At 41.6% G+C, this 25,350-nt stretch overlaps 1 long non-coding RNA gene across 1 annotated transcript in view; it reads left to right on the top strand.

The window, feature by feature from the left end:
* Positions 1-25,350, top strand: part of LOC147740934 (uncharacterized) — a 305,323-nt gene that overhangs the window by 172,580 nt on the left and 107,393 nt on the right. The window contains exon 4 of the long non-coding RNA XR_015299437.1: positions 2,316-2,359. This is a non-coding gene — a long non-coding RNA (uncharacterized LOC147740934). The remainder of the gene's footprint in view (positions 1-2,315; positions 2,360-25,350) is intronic.

A 25,350-nucleotide genomic window follows, 5' to 3' on the forward strand; every position in this document is an offset into this window, starting at 1 on the left:
CTGCTTGCAGAATGAACCCGAAACTTTCATGATAGGAGCGGACCGTAGCGCCCCACGAGTTTTAAAAATTTCACGAAGATTCGTCAACCGGTGCCAAAGTTATTGGGAATAGAATGTTGTGATTTTCCTATGGTAACTAGGTCCAAACTATAACTACCTACTGGCGACCGCCAATAGGTAATATATAAATAAATATAGTTATGTATATCTGTTGTCTTGATGACATTTTTTTTATTAAATGTGATTCTATTTTTCTAAATTGGTTTGGAATTTTAATTTTTGTGCATTCACATTAGTACTGTTTGAGTGGTGCATAAAAACTTTAGACATTGCCTTTAATTTAAGGTTGACTGTTTTAAGCTACCAGTGGGTTAAGCACAGGTAATTTAGAAACTGTTGTTGTTCACCCTAACAAGGATTGTGTTTATTAATAGCGTTGGGCTTCCAACTCTCTTACATTTGGTGCACACCGCTTACTGTCTCACATGTAACATCTCTCAGGACCTTTTTTTTTTAAATGGCATCACTCATGACATCTCTTTAGTGCTGGTTAGCAGAAGTGCAGAGAGCCATAAAAGCCAACAAAATAGGTTCAGAAAACAGGAAGGTTGAATGCAAAAAGCTTTGGGATGACCCTGCAGAAAGGTCCAAGTTCAACACATGCAAGTTTTATGGCTTATGGATGCAATTGAGCTCACATGTGGTCAATGGGAAGCCGGTGGCTGCTTGTATCTGTGCATGAAGGGGACTGTGCTGCCTGTCTTGTACATTCTGTCTTCCGATACAGTAATCTATGGTTTCACATGCATCTTTCTAAACTACACCAACTTTAACTGGTATTACGTCCCCTGGTTTCCTTACTTTTTTGATTTTCTGCCACATTGGTGGGATTTTGTACACATGCATTTCTGTCATGCTCAATGCACGTCTGACGTACTACATGCCCTTCTCTTGGTATCATTTTTTATAAATAAGAATTGGTCCAGGGTAACAACATTAACAAAGTTTTTTGCTATCATGTATTTAACTCTATGTAAAACTGCTTAAAATATGCATGCAAACATCCTCTATCTATATTAATCATAATCTTGATATGCTTTCTCCTTCCTTTTTGATGTTCTTCTGGGAATTAATTAAAAGGTGGTTAACTATCATTTGCTTGTTATTGTAAGGATATTTGCTAATGTTATCAAGCTCCAGTTCTATAACTAACTTATTTTTAGATCTGCCTTAGCACTTCATTAATGTTAATTCAACAAAGCACCTGAGGCTGAAGAAGCAACATTCAACCTTTGACCTCCAGTGACCTTACAGGATTTACCCACCTTGTCCCACCCTGAACACACTAACAGCGCCTTATTTATTGTAACACTTATAAGAAATAGTTAGGGAGTAGAAACAATAGACTATTACTCACACTCATGCAGATTTGTCTACATTCCTGTTCCTGCCATTGTCATCTTGGCCTCTGATGCCAAACCTATAAAGACCAATGGCAGGGATACCAAAGGTCATCCAGAGGTACTGGCTGCTGTCTCTGACAGCATCTCATTCCTATGGTATTCCCTTGGTCCACCCAGCACATTATATTATATGCTACTGTGGTATAAAAAGAGGGATCCACTGGCAGAATGACATGTAGTGAAATGGTGCACTGAAAATATAGATACACCCCAGGACACGAAGAAGTGTACATTTATTGCAATCCTTAAACAACAATTGCAATGTTAAAATAAGCTAACTGAACTAAAGAACTGTCTAATAATTAAATAGGATTGCTTGATTGGATTACTGAATCCCACCTGATTGCTTTTACTTAACTCAAAATTGTTTGCCCAGAAAGTCGTATTTTTAAGGCATTTTTGAAAGATATGGTATAATACAACAGAAGCCTTCAGAAAAATGAAGATCATGTGGAAACTTTAACAGTATTATTGTTTATTCTCAGCTGTGTAAGAACTAGAATCATACATTAGTGTGAAATATCAAATATGTGGCGATTTTGATTGTAAATACAGGATCACTTTATTGATTTTGCAATGATGAACATGAGGCACTGTTTTTGTAATTAATAATCATTGTAGATGTCTGTTATAAAACAGGTCCAGAGTAAGCTGTCAAATGTCACTATTTATCTGTTTTATGATATAGCACATTGGTGATGAAAATATTTCCCATTATACTCAAGCTTGCAATACATTTGAATTCATCAAAACATTGAAAATACAAGTGATATTTTTAATGTCTGCAAAATGGGCAAGAGGAAGTTGTTCTAGAAACGGCTGATTCATTAAATTCCTTTGTATCTATTTTAGACACAAACACGACTTTGACCACTGCCAAAGCAGAAGAGAATGTGGTGAGTGTAAAAGACAATGTTATGCCTAATCATTTGAAGGCATTTAATCTTAAATAGTCTTAGAATCTGCTGTTATATTTTCAGAAGAATAAGGGTCTTTACAAACTATTTATCTAGTCCATATTTATTTTTGCCTTGGTGAGCAAACTGTATCTATTAGAAATACTATGTGTACACAGAGACTTTGTAATTTCAACCCAAAAGCCCCTTGCGCATTTAAAATCACTAACTTGGATGAATAATAGTTGATTAATGAAGACCCAGAATACAATTACACTATAGATGCTTCAATGTTTTGGGGATAGAGTCCTACTTGATTAAAGGTTCAACTTTTGGTCTTGAAAGCTCAATGCCCTTGGGGGCTTGGCAGTTCGGGCTGGACTGTTCCCATGGGCACAGGGTCAAGACTGATTTCCATATGGCTGGGTCCAAACTGGAATGGCATGGTGAGCAAAAAAGCGATGGATTTAGGCCCAGTTCTTTGTACTGGGGTGAATGTATGACATTGTTCTGCATTCTGTCCATCAATTGTTCTTCTTGCATTTGTCACCCCGAGTGGGACGGGTATGCTCAGACGTGGGTCCTGTGCTCTCCATGCCACTGGAATCAAGCTATCCTGGCTGATGAGGGCCGAAAGTCTGAAACCGGTCCTAGGGAGCTTGTTTCCAGTCCAGGGAGGACCTGGCCTGACAGTTCGGGCTGGACTGTTCCCATGGGCACAGGGTCAAGACTGATTTCCATATGGCTGGGTCCAAACTGGAATGGCATGGTGTGCAAAAAAACAATGGATTTAGGCCCAGTTCTTTGTACTGGGGTGAATGTATGACATTGTTCTGCATTCTGTCCATCAATTGTTCTTTTTGCATTTGTAACCCGAGTGGGACGGGTATGCTCAGACCTGGGTCCTGTGCTCTCCATGCCACTGGAATCAAGCTATCCTGGCTGATGAGGGCCGAAAGCCCGAAACCGGTCCTAGGGAGCTTGTTTCCAGTCCAGGGAAGGCCTGGCCTGGCAGTTCGAGCTGGACTGTTCCCATTGGGCGCAGGGTCAAGACTGATTTGCATATGGCTGGGTCCAAACTGGAATGGCATGGTGAGCACAAAAACAATGGATTTAGGCCCAGATCTCTGTACTGGGCTGAATGTATGAAATTGTTCTGAATTCTGTCAATCGATTGTTCTTTTTTCATAATATTTTGTTGACAGGTATCTAATATTTGTTAAGAGAATTGAAAGAGGATGTCTTTCCAAGAATCAAACTTTAGTAAAATGTGAGTTGGGAAATGTATCAGACAGACTTATCTGCAATGTATATTTGGAGATCAACATATGTTTTATCTCCAATTTGTTGTGTAAGTCAAAGTTGTCTAATGCAGACTCAAGAGACCCACACAACCATGTCAGATGTTGAGCATATAACTTTTAGATAAAGGTTTCATGCATGTCATCTGATGTGAACTCACTTACATATCTAGTTAGAGTCCTGATAATCATGGATTTGCCACACATAGATGTTGCAAACCAATGGTCTGGGCCATTTTCTAGTATACTCCTGCCCATCGTAATAAAATTTGGAGACTTACCCTCATCAAAGAGGGAATTCTGAGCCTATTGTTAGGTACCACGTGATTCTACACGGGTAGGAGAACATTTCTGCCCTCACCACGTCTTCAACAAAGCCGACGCTGTCATCGCACCCCAGCTGCGGGACATTATCAACACCTCATTCGACACCGCCACCTTCCCCGAGAGCTGGAAGCACGCCGAACTCAGCGCTCTACTCAAGAAACCTACAGCAGACCCCACCGAACTCAAGAACTACCGCCCCATCTCTCTACTCCCGTTTCCAGCCAAAGTCATCGAGAAGACCGTCAACAAACAGCTGGCCGCCTTCCTCGAGACGAATGGATCCCTCGACCCATCACAGTCCGGATTCCGTGCCAACCACAGCACCGAGACCGCCCTCATCGCCGCCACCGACGACATCCGAGCCCTGATGGACAACGGAGAAACAGCGGCCCTCATCCTCCTAGACCTCTCCGCGGCTTTCGACACGGTCTGCCACCGCACCCTAGTGCAACGCCTCAGCAACATCGGAATCCAGGAGAAGGCACTGGAATGGATCGTCTCCTTCCTCGACGGAAGAACACAGAGAGTCCGCCTACCACCGTACAAGTCAGAGGCCACCGAAGTCATCTGCGGCGTCCCTCAAGGTTCCTCGCTGAGCCCTACTCTCTTCAACGTCTACATGAGCCCCCTCGCGGCCATCGCACGTCAACACAACCTCAACATAATCTCCTACGCCGACGACACCCAGCTGATCCTCTCCCTGATCAACGACCCCGCCACCACCAGAGCCAACCTGCACGAAGGGATGAAAGAGGTAGCCGAGTGGATGACGACGAGCCGCCTGAAACTGAACTCAGACAAGACGGAGGTCCTCATCCTGGGCTCCTCGCCCTCCGCCTGGGACGACTCCTGGTGGCCCCCCGCCCTGGGCACCGCACCCAAACCGACGAACCACGCACGCAACCTGGGCTTCATCCTGGACTCCTCCCTCTCCATGACCAGGCAAGTCAACGCCGTCTCCTCGTCGTGCTTCAACATCCTGCGCATGCTTCGGAAGATCTTCTGGTGGATCCCCACGGAGACCAGGAAGACCGTCACCCAGGCCCTCGTCACCAGCCGTCTGGACTACGGCAACGCACTCTACGCCGGAACCACCGCCAAGATCCAGATGAGACTCCAGCGCATCCAGAACGCCTCAGCCAGACTCATCCTCGACATCCCACGACACAGCCACATCTCCGGACACCTGAGAGACCTGCACTGGCTCCCGGTCAACAAGAGAATCACCTTCCGTCTCCTTACCCATGCACACAAAGCTCTCCACGATCAAGGCCCGAGCTACCTCAACAACCGCATCAACTTCTACGCTCCCAAACGCCACCTCCGATCTGCCAGCCACGCCCTCGCCGCCGTCCCACGCATCCGTAGAGCCACTACAGGAGGAAGGTCCTTCTCCTACCTGGCCGCCAAGACCTGGAACTCCCTCCCGGCCGACCTGCGCCTGACCCAAGACCACCTCTCCTTCAGGAAGAAGCTCAAGACCTGGCTGTTCGAGCAGTAGTGGCACCCCCCCCTCCCCCCCCCCCCCAGCGCCTTGAGACCCTACGGGTAGGTAGTGCGCTCTATAAATGTATTTGATTGATTGATTGAAGGGAGCAGTCAGTTTGCATTCCAAAGCCTTCCTCTAAACTCTAAAGTGGTAATCTTTTCTCTCTGTTTATGCTCTGCCAGACTGGGAGAATACCAGGCTTCAGGAAGGCTTTGTCAATGCCCCAGCCTATATTGAGGTATCCTCATTTAAAGGTGGATGCGGCGCATTTCTTGCTGTTTGTTTCTGATTGATTTATGAAAGTAGGGTATCTGTGTTTGTCTTTACTGTTACTTTTATTGGGGCACAGTTATTTATAGACGCTTGCAAGTTATCATAGTTTCAATTTTTAGGGGACCATATTTCTGCTGCTAAATTGGGTGGTCAATGTCTTATTCCCAAGACTTCCTTCAAAGTGGTAGCCTTTTCTCTTTTTCTACCCTTGGTGATACTGGGAGTATACTGAGCTACAGGTAAGATTGGCCAGCACTTTAGGCCATGTTCATGGGTCCTCATTTAAATATGGACTCAGCTGTGGTATGCCAAAGGCAATCCTATCAGTTCCCGTCCTGCCCTGGTCCATGCCAGGCATGCTGCAAGTTTGAGTAACAGGTGAGCTGCGACTCCCTTTTGACTTTGTGCAAAGCTCTACATAGCACTGTGAAATCTGCAGAGATCTTGAAAAAATAGTATGATTACCCTACGTTCGAACTTCCTGCTGGTGCAACTGTTTTGCCAACAGTCAGGAACCAGGCCACAACAAAGGCTTTTGTTCCTTGTGTTATCATTAATCTTATCATTATCACTTTACTAGAAGTAGCAACTGTAAAGTAATTAGCAGCATCTGTATTTTTGCAAGAGCATTTAATTATGCACAATATTAGTCTACTACCAATATATATGGCAACCACAATTAAACCAATGCCAATAATGGAGTCAAATATTTTCCTATCTCAATGGCCAAAAACCTCTCCCAGCCACATCCATATGCCATAGAGACTTAGGTGATTGCTGCATTAAATTGCATTTCACTTTTTTTTTTACACTATTCTTAATGTTATCTTTCTGTTTGTGTATGCTAATAGATGTTTTCGAAGAGGAGTGCAAAAAGCAGGCGCTAGAATTGCACAGATACCCTCTGTTGCTGGTAAGCGTTCATGTAAATCCATTATCATCAGGATCAGTTTGCTGACCAGTTCGATATTTCCTCCCAAATTTCTGGATTTCTTCTCATCTCCTCTAAAGAAACAGTCATTTCATAGATGAAATTAGAACCTAGAGGTAGTTCAAACAGCACGTCTATCCCTTTTTCATGATCATCAAATTGTCTAATAGTCGGAACAATGTACCTTGGATACCAAGTTCTTCTCCAATCTAAGGACAACCAAAGGTAGACTTGTGACTCAGAAATGAAATATGCATGACCTCTTTGCGGGCGGCCCTAGAGAAACAACAGTCATTGGGGAAGGTGATATCAATGGGAGGTACCTTAAAAGGAAGGTTTGACATTGTTAAATCATATTTGCTATGACAAAAACCCTAGAGACATTTTCAAGGCCGAGGGCGGTAAGGGGGAGATGCTGTCAAACTCTGGCAGTCTGTGCCCAAAGTGGGAAAGATGAAGGATTGCATCAGTAAAAACTGATGAATATTCCAATCAAAGGAATGCTAACTCCCACAACAGGCATGTATGTGCATATCCATCAGAAGGCGGAGCAACACATATGTGCTACCCTTGCAAGCCAAGCAACAGCTCTGTGGAAGAGAAGGTTCAGTACAGTTCAGTATGGGATAATTCCTCCTTGTACAACTTGTAAGGGCCCCACTAATAGCCAGATGCTCAAAGCAACGATACAAATAGGCCAGGCCCACATGGGAATCCGGTATCCAGAAGGTAGAGGCACCTTACCTTGGGTGGAGGTAATAACGATGGAAGGCTGTCAGGCCTGCCCCATGCAAATGTGGTTAAGCAGGCAAAAGGGCCCACCAACAGATAACAGGGCAGCGGCAGGAACATTTCCAGCAGAAGGTATGGGGTTAGGCACAAGTTTCAGCACATAAAAATATTAGTCTGCCCTATGTTTTTATGTGTGGAAACTCCCCAGTCATAGATACTATGGGAAATACCCTTGTGAATAACAATCAATTGTAAACTATCACAAGAGGTAAGTTAACCTTTGTGAATCAGGCCCCTGGTCTCTGGTCACAGGAAAACCAGCAGTTCCATTTTGTAAAGGATAGTGTCCATCATGGGCAACCAAACTACACACTGACTACTCTCCCAGGTCCAACAGAATATGGTGCCATTTTTAAGAGGAGGGACTTGGTTTCCAAGGGTGCATATTGGCAGTCAGTGGCAGTCAAGAGCTTGTGGCTACTGACTTGCCACAGTGGATGTCTTCAGCTTTTGTGGACATGGAGCTGTAATGGAAATTCACCAAACTGACTCTTGGAGTTCACCTCTTCTGTGTGGGGCTCAGGAGTAAGTTTTACACAAAGCAGGCACCGCAGACACAGTCCTCTCTTTGCTAGTCCAAGGATGAGCAGGTGTACTGCTAACTCTACTGCAGCCTTTCTTGCCAGGTACATTGAACAGCAGGGCAGTCCTTCTTTGGTCTTCTCTCTAGTCCAGATGTGATCTTAGGTGTTGGTGATAAGTGATGCCATAAGTATGCCCAAAAAATACCTTTGGGTATTGCGACGGTTAGTAGCCACTGGGATACTAGTTCCCCTTCCCCTGATGGCAACTTCCTGCAATGTGTGGCAACTAGCTATTCCACAATTCTGCCCACCTCCAAGATGGCTGAACCCCATCTCTCAGTGTTTAGAGCTTGGTTGCGCACCATAGAGGTGTGACTACCTTAGAGTAACACACCCACTAGAAAATTGTTTGGCAACTGTATTCCCCTCTCTCTCTCCCCATTGTAACTCCATCTACCTTAAAAGAAAGAGTAGCCCATCTGATGAGTGGTCCACATTTGCCCTTCAATGATGGCTTCCCCTTGAAGCTCGTCTTTTGGCCTAACACAATGTGTGGCTTCCTGCCGGGGAGAGGTGGTATCTCTTCCATTGGCAGGACTATTGCGTTCACGCTCATGGGATTCGTTCACAATTCTTCCTAGGAGGGCAGAAGACTGTCTTGTGACCAGCATCTGCAAATGGCCACTGGACAGAGTGGAAACTTTCTAAAAGTTGCATATACTCAAAAGTTACATTAATTTTCACTTGACAATCAAGTTGGATTTAATGAACAATTAATTTGATCCCTCAAAATAGTAAATGTAGTATTCCCATTCAGAAGTTAGCACAGACAAGATGTCAGCATGCAATCCTGTATTGATCAATAGGACTGCTTGCTTTTCCACTCTAAAAACGACAATTTGGGGGTTTTACTATTAAGACATATAAATATAAATGTTGTGCATTTTTGTGTACATGCGAAAAAGATTAGTCAGCCTGCGCACTCCCTGATATGTACTCTATTACTTAGTTACTATGCGTGTTTAGTACATTGTTTGTGTGCTGTTTGGTTGGAAGGCAGCCAGCCCTGATAAATGTTCAACCCCTGGTGGATACTCCACTAGTATACCAAACGCACAACTAGAATAGGTTATAAGAATTAAACAGTTAGTACATTTTTGACTTGCCCCAGTAATCACTCATGCAAAAAATATTTTCAAAAAATGTTATTCTTGTATTTTTTTGAACCGTACATTGTAAATGCTGTCACAACCAGTTACAAAATTTATGTACAATTATGTAAACAATGTTTGAATACATCAACTTTATTCCATGTTGATGATAAAGACAAGTGGATTCATGCAGTCACTTGCTAAAACTCAAAACTGTCAAATCACATGTATAACATAGACAAACAATTTAAAGAAAGTTTAGACAAAAGTTTAGAAAAAAAGGCCCAATGCATTTCGGGGGGTTCCCTTCTTCAGGGGCCCTGCAAAAAACAAAACATTATATCAATTCATGATAACCAAATATATCAACGCTGTATATTGAAAAACTTGCAAAACTCGCTTGTGACCAATGAAAACCTGCAGTTCTATATACACAACATAATGAGCACAGACCAATGAAAACAATTGTACCTAATATGAGCTTAATGTACAGGTCAAAAAATATAGGCTTGAAAAATGAAAGAAAAAGTGAGTGATGTACCACGCCACCAAGAGAGCACCGAAAATATGTGAATTTTGCCAACCAGTGTCACCAATTTAAACTAGGCATCCTGTCCAAAGTGAACAATCACGTGATTATTAAAGTTCTTAATACAACCATTTTACCAGGAAACTCCAATTCAAGTCCTTATTTGTGAAACTCACTTGAAATAAGAGACCGGAGAAACAACGGATGAGTTGATAACAAGAAATGAAGCTGTGTTAACCCTGTTGGACACAAAAGACAAACCAGTCTGCTGTTACGTACAAGCCTGCTCCTAAGCAATTAAACGTGCTCGGAAAACAGGCGCCGCTAGTTCGCTTACTTAAACAAAATGCAGCTGTGCAGTAAAGAATAATCTCACTGTTGAATTCTTTTCAATCGAGTCACTGTTTGTGTACAGATACAGACATAATCTTATTCTGGGATCTGAAACGTTTAAGACAGTGATATATGGCACACTCTGAAAAGAATAAAGAACATCAAATATAAGTAGGTGTATGGTTCACTCGAGAATGCTCACGGTTTAAACCTGCCCATTCAAAACTCGTATACCGCCTCAGAATGAAAAAACCTACAACCTAGCTACGTAACGCTGATAACTTCCTAATCTTTGACATGATGTTAAAGTGTTACTTATAGACTTGAGCTATATAAGACTGAGTCTAGTAATAATTAAATATCAGTAAAGCTAAAACGGCGCACCGAGTTGAAGCGCTCTAAGTTAAACTAAATAGGCGTCTCACCTTCCGTTGAAGGCACTGCTACACACGAGGTAGTATTCAGGATTGTTTGAACTCCGCTACGGCGACGGAGATGCCTGTAATCAACACTGATTCCCGGCTGAGCCTGAACAATAAAAAAATAACTATTATGAGCTACGAGAACCTCTGTAAGATTATTGGCCTCTGCTGCCGCTGCAAGACAAGTAATCGAACTTACCGCTTAATATCCAATCTGCACCGACTTGTGTATCCGAATCTAGTTCCTGACACGCAACCCGCTTCTCCTCGAGAATCTCTATTTCTAGTTTCTATGCGCACAGAAAGAGGACTACGACTCACCTCCGCTGTGGAGCCACCATATTAAAAGCATACTGTGTAAATATTAAAGATAAACAATTCGTGTGTCTACACGAGATGCCGCTAGAATATTCAAGAAATGCAACGTGATTTTCAAAAAGGTTGACAGAAGCAACCTATCACTTAATGTGGTAGCCAACAAATTAGAATTGGAAGTGTCTGTCTTCCGGTTTCTAAGAAATTTAAGGCTAAAACATTTCTTTACTAACGTGGTACCTTCCTCTGATGCACCATTAACTACTCAAGAAGAAGTGGACTTGGAATTGAGACCATTCAAGCCGAAAAGCATCCTCATGTCTCCTGTGTCACATAAAATACTTGATACCTTTGAGTCATTGGTACGTCACGATCTCACCAAATTGAATTTGCACCCACGTATGCGGTCAAATTTGAGAAAAGACGAAATGGATATCCTATGTAGATTGAGATCAGATGAACAAATAACCTTTCAAATGGCAGACAAGGGAGGTGCTCTGGTAGTAATGGATACGAGTTTCTATGTTCAGAAGGTCAATGAACATCTCAATGATGCAACTACACAAGTTGAAGCTTGTGAGTGGGCGCTTCTGAAATTACCTGAATTACCGGTCAATAAAATCTTCATCCTTGAATTGCTGATATTTTGTTTACAACACAGCTATTTGGAATGGCAAGACAAATTTTATCTACAAGTGAGTGGAACCTCCATGGGTTTTTCCGGAGCGCCGGCGTACGCCAATACATTCATGGCGCAATTTGAGGATACTCACATTTTCAGCCAAGAAATCTGGTCTACCAACTTAGCGTTTTATGTGAGATTCATTGATGACATTTTCTTGGTATGGAAAAATTCCCAAATTTTGCTGGAACAATTGATTGGAGAATTAAACAACAAACATGAGAGAATCAAATTCACTCATGAGATTGACCAACGCACCATTCACTATCTGGATGTCAAGATTACTCAAAGAGATAACAAGCTTGAGACACAAGTATACACTAAACCAACAGACAGAAATAACCTGCTCTTGTATACAAGTTTTCATCCACCATCTTTAATAAATAATCTCCCGTATTCACAGCTGTTGAGGGTGAAACGAATTACATCTAATACATCCAATCTCCAATCTGCACTACAACATCAGCAAGAGAAATTCAGTGAAAGAGGTTATCCAGAAAAAATTCTATCAGTGGCACTGAGCAAGACCGAATCACAACAATGACAAATGTAGCTGGTCACTAAGCTTAAGAAGAAAACAAACAGGCACGTATTTGTGTCCAAATACTCATCCAGGTCGCAAGCTATCAAACATATAATCAAATCAAGATGGGAGTTATTGAGGCAAGAACCGGATTTCAAGGGACTATATGATGAGGAACCTCTTTTTGCATATACACGCAGCAAAAATATCAAGGAGATCATATCTGCTAAAGCAGTTGTAACTCAACAACACTATCACGGAATGCGCAAATGTCAAAATTGCGTCCATTGTAATAATGTAATGACTGGGAATGTTATCCATCATCCACATTCAGGAAAAGAGATTTTACTTAAATACAATGGTGACTGTAATAGCTCTAATGTAATATACACAATCAAGTGTCCATGTGGAGCATTATACGTGGGCAAAACTTCCAGAAAGATTAAAGTTCGCATAACAGAGCACAAGAGCACATTCAGAACTAAATCCACAAAATTTTACTTTGCAACACATTGGCTAGAGCAGCAACACACTAAAGCTCAACTCAAGTTTACCATTCTTGAAATGATCACAGCCAAACCAGATCAAAATCATATCACATTACTGGCACAGAGAGAAGCTTGGTGGATTAAATATCTGCACACATTGGCACCTAATGGGCTCAATTACAGAATCGAATTGCAATGTTTTCTGTGATTGTATTGTCATTAATTATGTGTTAACAACTACCATTCGAGTTTCTGAAACAGTTATTAACACAGTTAACTACGTTTGTGAATGAGCTTATATTCAGGCCAAATCATACTTTTGGGCCTGAAGTCAGTTTCTTTTTCTGTCTTTATCTTACCACTATTCAGCGCACCATCAGTGCATACATTTTCCCATGGGTCTCTCTCTATAACAGGTCACATATTAGATGTATTGTGTCTTTGACAGTACACATTCTTTGAATACTGTTCACACAAAAGTCAGCTTCGAGTCCACTCAGGAAACTGAGATTATTATGGTGTTTCAATAAGTATATGTCAGTCATTGACATCAGCAGCAGTATTTTTTTCGTCACAAGACTTTATCCCGCAAACGGTATATGTCAGTTTTTGACATTACCAGAATTATCCATTCTGTTTTCACTTTTACAGCTTTGTAGCACATAGTTTCTGTTTATCACTTTCTTTTCATCATTTACACGTTGATCTAGAAATAGATCAACATATAGATAATTATTGTGCTACCAGCAGGGATATTGGCGTGTCAGCCAATTACAACGTTTTTTTCCCATGAGAGTTTATCAGCATCAGCATATGCCAGTCTGGGAGACCAGCAGTAATATCGACATGTCGGCCAATTATAACGTTTTTTCCACGTGAGAGTTTATCTGCATTAGTACTGTGTTATAATGGCGGTTTTACAGAGAGCTCCGTATTCGGCGTTTGTTTGGTGAGGGCTCAGCATTTGATATAAACATTAGCTACCACATTAAGTGATAGGCTGCTTCTGTCAACCTTTTTGAAAATCACGTTGCATTTCTTGAATATTCTAGCGGCATCTCGTGTAGACACACAAATTGTTTATCTTTAATATTTACACAGTATGCTTTTAATATGGTGGCTCCACAGCGGAGGTGAGTCGTAGTCCTCTTTCTGTGCGCATAGAAACTAGAAATAGAGATTCTCGAGGAGAAGCGGGTTGCGTGTCAGGAACTAGATTCGGATACACAAGTCGGTGCAGATTGGATATTAAGCGGTAAGTTCGAATACTTGTCTTGCAGCGGCAGCAGACGCCAATAATCTTACAGAGGTTCTCATAGCTCATAATAGTTATTATTTTATTGTTCAGGCTCAGCCGGGAAGCGGTGTTGATTACAGGCATCTCCGTCGCCGTAGCGGAGTTCAAACAATCCTGAATACTACTAGGAGCAGGCTTGTAGGTAACAGCAGACTGGTTTGTCTTTTGTGTCCAACAGGGTTAACACAGCTTCATTTCTTGTTATCAACTCATCCGTTGTTTCTCCGGTCTCTTATTTCAAGTGAGTTTCACAAATAAGGACTTGAATTGGAGTTTCCTGGTAAAATGGTTGTATTAAGAACTTTAATAATCACGTGATTGTTCACTTTGGACAGGATGCCTAGTTTAAATTGGTGACACTGGTTGGCAAAATTCACATATTTTCGGTGCTCTCTTGGTGGCGTGGTACATCACTCACTTTTTCTTTCATTTTTCAAGCCTATATTTTTTGACCTGTACATTAAGCTGATATTAGGTACAATTGTTTTCATTGGTCTGTGCTCATTATGTTGTGTATATAGAACTGCAGGTTTTGATTGGTCACAAGCGAGTATTGCAAGTTTTTCAATATACAGCGTTGATATATTTGGTTATCATGAATTGATATAATGTTTTGTTTTTTGCAGGGCCCCTGAAGAAGGGAACCCCCCGAAATGCATTGGGCCTTTTTTTCTAAACTTTTGTCTAAACTTTCTTTAAATTGTTTGTCTATGGTATACATGTGATTTGACAGTTTTGAGTTTTAACAAGTGACTGCATGAATCCACTTGTCTTAATCATCAACATGGAATAACGTTGATGTTTTCAAACATTGTTTACATAATTGTACATAAATTTTGTAACTGGTTGTGACAGTATTTACAATGTACGGTTCGAAAAAATAGAAAAATAACATTTTTTGAAAATATTTTTTGCATGAGTGATTACTGGGGCAAGTCAAAAATGTACTAACTGTTTAATTGTTATAACCTATTCTAGTTGTGCGTTTGGTATACTAGTGGAGTATCCACCAGGGGTTGAGCATTTTAATGTACAGCACCATGCACTAGAACTCAATAGGCCATAGCTTCTTTTGAAGCCTTGTTCTCTTTTGTAGTCAACTTGGGGCAGAGTTTGGGTTGATCTAGAGTAACCAATGCCAACATGGAATTGTCTACATATTAAATTGGAGTTGACTTACAAAAGAAAACCAGTCTTAGGCTTCTGTATGAAAAGGAAGGGCCTAAACATTTTTATACATAATCAATACATTGAATGAGCTAAAACATTTGCATTTTTAAGTGCTGTACATTTTTTAGTTAATTTTTTCTTTTTTCAACTTTTTCTTTATAATTTTTTTTTACTTGACTCCTAAATAAAACCATTCAAACTTTGGAAATGTTTAAACCATCCCATTTTCTTGCCAATTAATCCGAGATTACCCAGTGTATACAATGTTACTATCCCTTATCTGAATGGGACTCAATCTTGTCCATTCCTCCCTTCTTTTTAGAGTGATTGCAGCTAGTATATTTCTATATTCCTATTATCATTCAATGTGCAAATTATTAAGTACATGCAAGAGGACCACTTCTAGTTATCTCAAGCTTCACTTCCTACGTTTTCAATTCTTGTCCGGATCAATTTCTTTCTTCATTCGCACTGTCAAAAACATATCTATATTCCAGTTCAAATGTTCTTTTTAAAATTTTTGTTTTCACATTCACACAACGAGCTTCCTTACTCATGGGTTTTTTCCATTTCTCCAATTTCTTTAATTTAAACATCTGTAATGACATTCTTTCTTCTTTCAACTTCTGCAAGCATGAGTATCCCCCATTTCTCCAATGTCTTTCTTTCTCCATTCCCATCCCCTTATGTCACTTCACAGGCCATCTTTGCAACGTCTCTAAACCCATCATTAAACAGCTTAATGATATTTCTGAGTCTTTGTCCATTTCATTTTCTATACTTGGACCCCAGAGTTATTCTATACATCCTTGTAACCACCCCTGACTCTCACTTTCTCTTTTGTGCCATCATACTCCATACTGTGTGCTCCCCATGGAAATGGCATATAGCCATCAACATAGCTACCAAGGTTTCAGATTGCTTATGTGTGTCACTTTCAGAATTTAAGTGTAGTAATGAGTGACATTTAACACCTATGGGGCGAATACGATATCATTCGGAAGGGCTCCCAATCGGATTCAGGCTTGCTAAATCTGATTCGGAAGCCTTGTTACCGACCGAATCGGTCACAGTTCCGAACGACCTTTTACAATGCCCAGAAACTGCAAGAGCTGTCCGAATCAGTTCCGAAAGGCATTCGGACAGGTTGAGCCTTTCCAGACCGATTCCTACAGCTCTATGGACCCGGTTTCTGAGCGAGAGAGTACAATGACCGATTCGGACAGCTGTTCCGAATCCGTTTCTCTGGAACAAAATGGCTGTCAGAACATGTGTTTTGGGGCCCATAGCAGGGGCCCACCGAATCATGACTGTGGGTGTACCCCTGGGTCCCCTCTTCCTAACCATGCACAGTGTGGCAGGCACCATGGGGTGCCCACCACAGGTTGCACAATTTTCCCCAGCCACCCCTTTTTTCGATGGGGGCCTGTGTTTTCGTTCGGAACACATGCTCCTTTTGAAGTCAACAGGAGTCCGACCGAATCGTAACCAGAAGCATCAGTATGCATCCAAATCGCTTGGTCGGACTCTCCCGATCTGGGTCATTCGGAAAGCATTTTGGTACCGATTCAGTAGGAATGCTTTGCGAACGAGATTGTAATTGGCCCCAATGAGTGACTTCTTTCTTCCAAGCAAAATCAAGCAATGAAGATGAGGTAAACAATTATAAATATCAGAAATTACATCCCTTTGAGAAACGAAAAACTCTAAGAAGATTTTAAAACTGCTGCAAAACTAGCCCACTGTACTTATATAAGCGTGATACCTGGAAGCAGTGTGTCACTGCAGCCAAGCTCCAAGTTCAGGGGTTTTATAGTGGAAGGGGGAGGTGAGAGAAGGTTACATACATGGGGATTCTTCCTGGAGGCTGTGTGTCGCTGCAGCCAAGCCTCAGATTCGGGGGTTTTGAGGTAATCAGAGGGGTGTGAGAAAGCTCCATACACACAGAGTAGCACTGAGCATGGATTGAGCGGCAGGCAATGCTGCCTATGTTCTAATCTCATCCTCCAGCAATTATAGACAAAGCATTAGCATGTGATATCAGAAAGAGATACCCAGCTAGAGTAGAAATTGTTCAGTCTGAAACTGTAAAAGCTGGGACAAATCCCAGCTTCTCTGCGTCACCAAATTGTGTAATCCTAGACAAACTGTTTATTTCACAGAGCCTTCTTTATGTTCATCATTACATATGGGAGTGCCTTAAATATGTGTGTCCTACAAAAACATGTTAGTATAAATTGTGATGGTTCCAACTAATTGTGCAAAAAAGTTCCTTCATATCTTTGAGTTTAACTGTACTCTGTAAATGTGTTTGTATAGCACCTTCTATCCTGAGTTCTTTTAGTGCTGTATTCATACCGCTGTGGAACCCTTCTTGGGATTCCTGTGAAATGTCCACTCCTGGGCACTCCCAAGGTGAAGCCAGGCATCCAAGCACTGCTGGGGCCGTTGTGGAGATTAAGCAAGCTATTGCCCAGAGTCACAGAGTGGGACTCCATGATTGGAATAGGCACCGAGGCGAGAATGATCAGGTCCGGGGAAATTGTGTCCAAGAGCCGCCGAGGCGGGAATTGAACCCTGGTCCCGGGCCAGCCCTCTGTATCAGGGTCTGCCGCGCTAACCATTGAGCCACACTTCTCCACTCCACTACTCTGCACATGTTTAAAACGTTGCAGACATTGCACAACTGAATCAGAGGAGGAACAGGCATTCTGGGGTTACTAAATATTTTCTAAATAACACCATGGCTAAAATGCTGCAAGTAAATGTCCTCTGCACAATATAGATGACATTGATTGGTTTGTGAGGTGCAAATTGGAATCCTGTTCATTGCTTCTTGTCGCAGTTTTGTGTAGCGCTCTATGGAGCACTTTACATGAGCACCAGTCATAACATATATGGTCAGATTTGTTCTTAGGGAAGATTAAGTCATTTACCCATATTCACAAGTTGTTGAGGTAATGCCCAGACTTGAACCTGGTTCCAAAGTTCCAACGTCTGCAGCTCTGGCAGTAACCCCACATGCTCTGCCATGTTTCGTGTTTGATTTAATGGGATATAATGTTACTCGAGCTGTAAAAGGAATCTAGTTTGCTTACAGGCTACACATAAGAACTGACGTGCCTCTCAGAAAACACCCAGTAGAAAACACATCATGCAGATTAAAAACAATGCTCCCATGAAGTGAATGCTTCTTTCCTGGTGTTCCTTATTTTTATAACTACTCCCTTTTGCGTCTTCTGCTCCTGGTTCTTTCGCCATAAGCTGGGTTTGTGCTCCCCGCTGTCGCCCCTGGGCACCACCCCCACTGCCTAGTGCCTTCCTTACAGCTGTCGGGAGGGGAGAGCCATGTGATAGCTCTCCTCTTGGTGCGTCATAAAATTATCCGACTCCATGCTGCCTTCTCGACCACCTCCACGCAGTACACTATTAGGGGTCGCTCCTACTCGCCTCGGGCACTGCGGGAGAAGGCGTTTAGCAAGGTACAGGAGACTGCATTTATTAAGGATTACTTCAGGCCAGGTTTGTTGTTTTATCTGGACATCGCCAGTAAAAACCGGAGCACCACATGAAACAGGCCTTCAAACAGCCCAGCTAAAATATATCAGGCAGTACACTGACCTGTACAGCTACCCCTCGGTACTCAACTATACTGGACGGGCGGTTGGCCAGCAATGAAAAAGGAACCTGCAGCTCGTCATAGCATATGCTCTAATTATGTTTTTCAAGGTATGGGCGATGTTAACTTTGCATTCAAGCTTGCTGCTGCCAGCTTTGCATAGCGCAGTGAGTAAAACACAGTGCGCAATGTTCCAGTGTGCCCTCAAATAGCAACCACTTTTATGAAATATCTTAAAAATCACAAGACACGCGAAGGCTTGCAGGCAGCCACAATAAAATAAATCTGCCCACACTGACCTGCGCACCTACCGGCCCTTTGGGACTTCAAATATACAGCACAGGTAGCGGTGCAGCAATGAAAAAGGAAGCTGTTGAAAAGATGATGCAAAACAGGTGCTGAAGTCTTCTTTATTTCAATCTTCCACCACCACAGGTTCCAGTCAGCTGGAGTCAGCTGTGGAATGTTGGCTCACAAAGGCATGGCACATGCCATGCGGGGCGAAAGGGAGGGCGAACGGAATGTACTAAGGTACTAGAGATCATAATATATCCTTTGCAAAGGGTGACAAAGAGGAAAGAAAAAGGAAGTAGACCCGAACGGGGAGAGAATAGGGGAAGAGAAAAAAGAGAAAAATTGCACAAAGACAGAACCGTGATAAAGGAAAATATAAGCATGAGATATAACCAGACCACATATTCAGTTGAAGTACTTAACCCCCACAGGAAAATACTAGGTTCTAAGTGAATACATATGAATGAGATATAACCACATAAAAGCAAAATTCATGTTAAGCTGTAGTCCTTAAAGCCACACAGGAAAAGACTAGGGACCAGATGTAGGTAATCCCATTTTACCGACTCTAAAATACCGAATCATACCGATTCGGTATTTTAGATTCAGAAAATGGGTTGTAGGTCATTTTTCGGTAAAAAATACAGAATCAGTAAAATTCGGATTTTCCAATTCGGTATTTACCGAATCGGTAAATAGTGATTCGGTAATACCCATTCAACCCTATGGGCCTCCACGTCCATAGGAATGAATGGGAACTACTGAATCGGTAAATAACGAATCAGAAATAAAAAATACACCAAATTGAGCCTGGCAACCAATCAGGATCACCCACAACAAAGCAACAGTGGAATCAGCCAATCAAATGCATGAACCCCACCCCACTACTAGGAAGTGGCCACACCCATGCAGATGCAGAATACCTGAACAAGCAGGAGAGCTGTGAGAGACTGAGGAACAGGCTGCCCTGAGCTGAGCTGAGCTGCACAATGGAGTCCCAGGAGTCACAGAGGGATGGAGCTGAGCGCAAAAGGAAACTGAAATTCAGCACAGCTGAACTGCAGGTGCTGGTGGAGGAAGTTGTGAGGCACCACACCCAGCTCTTTGGAAAACAGTCTCTGCATGTTGCAGAGTCTGTTAAAAGAAACACCTGGCTGGGGATCCAGTCCAAGGTGAATGCCATTGGGGTTACAACAAGAGAAATTGATGACTTAAAAAAACAATGGTATGATCTTAGGATCATAACCAAGAAAAAGCCGGCAGCACAGAGAAAAGAAGCCAGTGCCACAGGGGGAGGAAGGAACCGGGCACCTTCATTAACAGACCTGGAGCAGCTGGTGGAGTCCACCCTGGAGCCAGAGAGTGTCCATGGGATAGGGGATGCTGACAGCTCAGCCAGAGCTGCAAGAAAACAAGGTAAGCTGCATGGACATCAATCCTCACCCCCTTCCCAGCCCCCCTTCCCCAATGTGGTTGTGTGTATCACACTCCAGTAAAGGTTTTAGGATTTTCCTGCAATGCATCATGGGAGACGTAGTCAGAGAAACATACATCAATACATTCATCACAGAAAACAGCAAGGCATGCCACACACTACATCCAGAAGCAGTTGAGGACTATGCAATTTTGTGACAGGAATGTGATTTAATAATGACACACAGGTCTACATCACCACTGAGCCAATGTTAATATCTCTCAGGAGAGTCATCAGGCAGGACCGAGCAGGAAAGGGAGGAGAGGGTACCGCCAACGGAGAGGAGTGAGGACGCAGGCACAAGTGCAGGGCAAAACACTGATCGACCACCTGCACCCACAGCACAGGCATCAACAACACCAGAGCAACCCACCACAGCACAGCCTTTGTCACCTCTGCTATACGACGTACCACAGCAGGACCCACCACCACACTCCCCCACACCAACTTCAGTCTCATCAGAACTGGTAAGGCCCAGGAGGCATGATGTGCCCCTCTCAGGATCTTGGAGAAGTTTGATGAGGATGATGGAGAGGGTGACACACAACCAGATCCACTGAAGGCAGACAACGCTGGGCAGCAGTCCGCATCTGTAGGTGTGCGTACCGGTGCCAGACACCGAAGGGTACGGGAGGGAAGCGATGGTCAGGATGGAGAGGGGGTCTTCTGTGGCCTGCAGGCCACTATGGTCAAAGTGCAGCGCCTGCAAGCAAAGGGAATATTACCTGTGCAGAGACAGGTGTGCCACTTAAATACCAAGATGGGCAACATTGACCGGGGGATTGGCTCCATGGCAGAGAGCATGAAAGACATGGCAGACGGAATGAGGGACATGTCGCAGTGCATAATGGCTCTCCGTGACAAACTTGATTCTGACCACACAGAGAGGCGGTGGGATAGGCAGTGTATGTGCCAACAAACCAAGGACATGAACCGGCTTGCTACAGCCTCCTCCCTGCTATGTCGGCGGTGTGTTGCCATGCAAGATGGCATTGTGCACTGCTGCACTGATTTGTCTAGGGGGATGGGGAGAGTAACCTCGGCCATGGAACTACTTCTGACAAACCAGTCAGCCAATGCCGGGGACACAGGTATGGGGGACACTGAAGACTCCACCAGCAGGAGCAGCTGTAGCACTCCCATACTCGACATTCGGAGAAGCAGCAGGCGCCAATCTGCTGACCCTGGATCCACTGCCACCATTTTCACCCAGCCTCGGGCATCCCGCACTGTTGTGCATGGGCGCAAACAGTAATGCACCTCACAACCCACAGGACATGTCAGGGTGAAGTAACCTGTGACCACCCAGTGAGGTATTCAGACATTGAGGTAGCATGATGTGCTATCATTAAATTGCCGTAGTGCCCATTAAACTACGTCATTCAACAACAAAGACTGGCTGTGTCTCCTTACTTACTTAGAAATTGCTGCGTGTGATCTCTGCCCGTCTCAGTCTCCCATCTGTGGCTGGTGCTGCTCCTGCTGCATATGGCTCTGACTGTTCAGTTCCATCATCAATGTCCTCATGATATGTCATTTCCACTTCTGTGCCTTTCTTGGTGGCAAGGTTGTGCAGCATGGCAAAGGTCGCAATGATCTTACTGCAGATGATAGGAGTGTACTGCCGTGCAACTCCGCTCTTGTGGAGGCAGCGGAACCTGCTTTTTAGAAGTCCAAATGTGCGTTCTACAACGGATCTATGACAAAATATCGACAGACAAAATATCGACCACAGAAACATCGAGGCTGAAATATCGAAGGCTAGTATATCGGCATCCTATCTACAACATGGTAAGTACAAAAATATCGAGAAAAAAAATATCGATGTTAAAAATATCGTAAATAAAAATATCGTTTTATATCTGTTAAAATATAATGTGTAAAAAAAAGTAAATACTACTTATAAATAAAATAAACATTGTTAAAAATATTTAGTAATGTTTAAAATTAATAAATAATAGATATATAATAATATACCATTAATTAAACACATATGTAAAATATATATTATATATTTACTTAATAATACATTTTAATAATTACTATAATTACTTATAAATTATTTAAAAATATTATAAATTACAAATAGATCTCCACAAATAAAATAATTACATAAAAAATAAATAATTATTTTTAATAAATTAAAAAAATTAAATATACTTCCAATATTTTTAAAATTAATAACATAATACATTATCTAAATTGATTCAAAATAATAAATACAACTTTTATTTAAAGTCTAACAAAAACAACAGTATTAAAAACATTGGATAGCGTAAAATGTAACATTACTATTCCCACTCAGAAAATGAAAAAATTAGGGAAAACATTGTATAGCATAGAGATAAAAATTACTATTACCACTACAGAGAGTGAAACAGTAAAGAAAACATTGGATAGCGTAAGAGTAAAAATTACTATTCCAACTCCAATGAGTGAAACAGTAGGGAAAGCGCTGGATAGCGTAGGGATAAAAATTACTTTTCAAACTCCAGAGAGTGAAACAGTAGGGAAAGCGCTGGATCGCGTAGGAGTAAAAATTACTATTTCCACTCCAGAGAGTGCAACAGTAGGGAAAGCGTTGGATAGCGTAGGGGTAAAAATTACTATTCCAACTCCAAAGAGTGAAAAAGTAGGGAAAACGTTGGATAGCGTAGGGGTAAAAATTACTAATCAAACTCCAGAGAGTGAAACAGTAGGGAAAGTGCTGGATAGTGTAGGGTTAAAAATTACTATTCCAACTCCAGAGAGTGCAACAGTAAGGAAAGCATTGGATAGCGGGTGGGTAAAAATTACTATTCCCACTCCAGAGAGTGCAACAGTAAGGAAAGCATTGGATAGCGTAGGGGTAAAAATTACAATTCCAACTACAGAGAGTGCAACAGTAGGGAAAGCGTTGGATAGCGTAGGGGTAAAAATTACTATTCCCACTCCAGAGACTGCAACAGTAGGGAAAGTGCTGGATAGCGTAGGGGTAAAAATTACTATTCCAACTACAGACAGTGAAACAGTAGTGAAAGCGCTGGATAGCGTAGGTGTAAAAATTACTTTTCCCACTCCAGAGAGTGCAACAGTAGGGAAAGCGTTGGCTATCAAAGGGGTAAAAATTTCTATTCCCACTCCAGAGAGTGCAACAGTAGGGAAAGCGTTGGATAGCGTAGGGTTAAAAACTACTAATCCATCTCCAGAGAGTGCAACAGTAGGGAAAGCGTTGGGTAGTGTAAGGGTAAAAATTACTATTCCAACTCCAGAGAGTGAAACAGTAGGGAAAGCGTTGGATAGCGTAGGGGTAAAAATTTATATTCCCACTCCAGAGAGTGCAACAGTAGGGAAAGCGTTGGATAGCATGGGGTAAAAATTACTATTCCAACTCCAGAGAGTGAAACAGTAGGGAAAGCGTAGGATAGCGTAGGTGTAAAAATTACTATTCCAACTCCAGAGAGTGCAACAGTAGGGAAAGCGTTGGATAGCATAGGGGTAAAAATTACTATTCCCACTCCAGAGAGTGAAACAGTAGGGAAAGCGCTGGATAGCATAAGGGTAACAATTACAATTACCACACCAGAGAGTGCAACAGTAGGGAAAGCGTTGGATACCGTAGGAGTAAAAATTACTATTCCAACTCCAGAGAGTGAAATAGTAGGGAAAGCGTTTGATAGCATAGGGGTAAAAATTACAATTCCCACACCAGAGAGTGAAACAGTAGGGAAAGCGTTGGATAGCGTAGGGGTAAAAATTACTATTCCAACTCCAGAGAGTGCAACAGTAGGGAAAGCGTTGGATAGCATAGGGGTAAAAATTACTATTCCAACTCCAGAGAGTGAAACAGTAGGGAAAGCGTTGGATAGCATAGGGGTAAAAATTACTATTCCAACTCCAGAGAGTGCAACAGTAGGGAAAGCGTTGGATAGCATAGGGGTAAAAATTACTATTCCCACTCCAGAGAGTGAAACAGTAGGGAAAGCGTTGGATAGCGTATGGGTAAAAATTACTATTCCAACTCCAGAGAGTGAAACAGTAGGGAAAGCGTTGGATAGCGTAGAGGTAAACATTACTATTCCCACTCCAGAGAGTGCAACAGTAGGGAAAGCGTTGGATAGCGTAGAGGTAAAAATTACTATTCCAACTCCAGAGAGTGAAACAGTAGGGAAAGCATTGGATAGCGTAGGTGTAAAAATTACTATTCTAACTCCAGAGAGTGCAACAGTAGGGAAAGTGTTGGATACCATACAAATTAAATAAAACATACTTTTTAATAACTAAACAAAATTTTAAAAAAGTTAATATTAAAGAAAAAAGAAGATTTGAATAAATAATTAACAATAAATTAACAATAAATATCAATTAATAAATAATAGTTACCAAATAATAAATATTAAGCAATAACATAATGTAAACACAAAACAAATATTATTATTAATTAATTACCAATTAAAAACCATTAAACAATAATATTATTTGTATACCAAAAAATACTTTTTATATCACATTAATTGCAAATTATTTACAAATAATTTCCAATAAAAAATAAATTAATTACCAATTAAATAAATTAATTACCAATTACAAACATTACCTACCAATTACAAACATTAACTACCAATTACAAACATTAATTACCAATTAAATAAATTAATTACCAATTACTAGAATTAATTACACATCAAAGACATTAATTACCAATTACAAACATTAACTACCAATTACAAACATTAACTACCAATTACAAACATTAATTGCCAATTAAATAAATGAATTAACAATTACTAATATTAATTATCAATTAAAACAATTATTTACCAATTAAAATTATTAATTGCCAATTAATAATTAATTAAAAAAACATAAAAGTTCAATACCAATACATACAAATAATTCATTACTTAATTACAATTAAAATACTTCCCACCCAATTCCCCTATAAACCCACTACCCGCTACAGAATTTAAACGCAAACATTAACTAAAATTATTTTATCATTCCTAAAAATTAATAATTAATTTAATATAATTAAATTACTTCCCACCCTATTCCCCTATAAACCCACAACCGGCTCC

The sequence above is a fragment of the Lissotriton vulgaris genome, chromosome 1_1 (assembly GCF_964263255.1).
Source record: "Lissotriton vulgaris chromosome 1_1, aLisVul1.2, whole genome shotgun sequence".
NCBI classification, from domain to species: domain Eukaryota; kingdom Metazoa; phylum Chordata; class Amphibia; order Caudata; family Salamandridae; genus Lissotriton; species Lissotriton vulgaris.